This window comes from Ailuropoda melanoleuca, unplaced genomic scaffold, assembly GCF_002007445.2.
Source record: "Ailuropoda melanoleuca isolate Jingjing unplaced genomic scaffold, ASM200744v2 unplaced-scaffold1898, whole genome shotgun sequence".
NCBI lineage: Eukaryota > Metazoa > Chordata > Mammalia > Carnivora > Ursidae > Ailuropoda > Ailuropoda melanoleuca.
This window is the reverse complement of record NW_023188258.1, coordinates 2,623-4,897: the sequence shown is the minus strand read 5'-3', so window position 1 is coordinate 4,897 and position 2,275 is coordinate 2,623. Positions and strand designations below refer to the sequence as shown.

The following is a 2,275-nucleotide window of genomic DNA, read 5'->3' as shown; positions in this document are numbered from 1 at the left end:
GATCCTCAGAAGTTGGTGCCCAGCAGAGGGCACAGAAGGAAGGGCCCCAAGTCTTGCATGGTCACAGGGAAACATTGATGTTATTGTGGAAACACAGAAGGTCCAGGAGCTCACATGTATGAGGTCTTTAGGAGATGCTTCTCTTCTGGACATATCAGGCATAAAAATTCAAATTCTTGACCTTCAGAAGGTACATGTCAAAGTGTTTGAGTCTATTCAGCTAAGCTCCGCTGCCCAAGGATGTCAAGAATCTAGGATGAAGGGTCAGATCAGAGGGGGTGAAGAGAGGAAGGTGCAGGAAGCACATTTGCATGCAGGCCACGCCCTCATTGAGGCAGAGAGGGGGAGGAGATAATAGAGGTCTGGGATAGACAAGCCTGGGATTGGGGGTCTCAGAAGGCAGTGCTGTTGAGGAGTCACCACCATGGCCTGGACTCTGGTCTTTCTCAGTCTCCTTGCTCAGGGCACAAGTGAGGTCCCCAGGGAATGTTCATTGGGGACATCTAAGCTGATCCTTTCTATCCTCTTCAGGTTCAACCGAGGCCCCAGCACAGAGCTAACTATTGCTTTTACCTTTTTTTAGGTTCCTGGGCCCAGTCTACCCTGACTCAGCCAGCCTCAGTGTCCGGGGCTCTGGGACAGACAGTTACCATTTCTTGTACTGGAACCAGCAATGACATTGGGAGTTATAATCATGTTTCCTGGCACCAACAGTATCCTGGCATGGCCCTCAAAACTCTGATTTATGATGTAAATACACGGCCATCAGGGATCCCTGATCGCTTCTCTGGCTCCAAGTCTGGCAACACAGCTTCCTTTACCATCTCTGGACTCCAGGCTGAGGATGAGGCTGAATATTACTGTGCCTCACCTAGAAGTGGTGGCACTTATCACAGTGGTCTAAGTTCATGGGGAAGTAAAGCCAAAACCTGCCCTGTTCTCACAGCCGCCCTCCTTGCTCGGAAGATGCTTCCTCAATCCTAACCATTTATAGAGGGGACTTCGTGCAATATGGCCTTGAGATTTCAGTTCTCTCTCAGATTTCAGTTCTCCCTTATACAATATAATAAAATGGAATAGGCTTCCTGGTGAATTCTCTGGAGAATTCTCATTCTCTTTGTTCCTTTACATGTTCCCAGAATATGATTTTCCCATTCATCAATGGTAGGGAGAGACTGACAAAGAGATCTTTGTTCTGTCTAATTTTCACAGGTCTCAGGGACATCCTTACTTTCAATGACAGCCTCTCACTTCTGTTAGGCCTAGTTGGAATAATTTATCCAGAAATGACCTTGTCTTACTCAACTCAGTGTCCGCCATACTCTAGTCAACATGATCCACCTTGGTGGGATATTGTTCTGCATATGAGGTTTGAGAAAAGAGCAACACAATGAAAGCTGAAGATCTAGCTTAAGGAATGAGGAGAAAAGGAAGATGATGTTTTTCCAGTGCCCCTTCATCGATGCCCTCATATCCAAGGAGCTGAGCAGGGGATTTGGAATTGAGATTACAGCACATGTGGAAGCTCCCCTACCATCCGACTAATAAATCTTTATGCTGGATTCAGCCCTCTGTCCCTGACAGGATGGGCTATTTCCAACATGGTTCCATTTTCCACATGGGAAGAGAAGACTTGTCTCCATTCCTCAGGGAACCCCATTATACCTGAGTTTCAAGAGGAGCCAGCCCACGTTCTACAATGAATCCCAGTTATGACAAATCACTAAATACAAATACACATTATATATATATCCACGGATTCTCTGTCCCTTAATTGAGCCTGATGTAGACCACAGAAAACCTGTTTCAGTAATCAATTGCTCTTAGTTTGCCAGAACCGTCCTAGTTTTTGCAGTGAAAGTGTCACATCCTAGCAATTCCCTCGCTCTGCGGCAATTCAGGATGCAAGGTCAGCATAATTAAGAGCTCAGTCTCTCTCATTCTGTTCTCTCATTTAGTTACTTTTCCAAATCTCTTTCCAGTTACCTCCTTTCTTTTTTTTTTTAAAGGTTTTATTTATGTATTCGACAGAGATAGAGACAGCCAGCGAGAGAGGGAACACAAGCAGGGGGAGTAGGAGAGGAAGAAGCAGGCTTATCGCGGAGAAGCCTGATGTGGGGCTCAATCCCATAACGCTGGGATCACGCCCTGAACCGAAGGCAGACACTTAACCGCTGTGACACCCAGGCGCCCCCTCCTTTCTTTTTTTTTAATAATAATTTTTTATTATATTATGATAGTCACCATTGAGTACATCCCTAGTTTTTGAGGTAAA

The 2,275-nt window shown here is 45.6% G+C and overlaps 1 long non-coding RNA gene across 1 annotated transcript; it reads left to right on the top strand.

Moving 5' to 3' along the window:
* Positions 1-257: 257 nt before the first annotated feature.
* On the top strand, positions 258-685 carry LOC117797930. The gene is made up of 2 exons (XR_004622746.1): positions 258-470; positions 584-685. It is a non-coding gene; the product is annotated as an uncharacterized LOC117797930 (long non-coding RNA).
* The last annotated feature ends 1,590 nt before the right edge of the window (positions 686-2,275 follow it).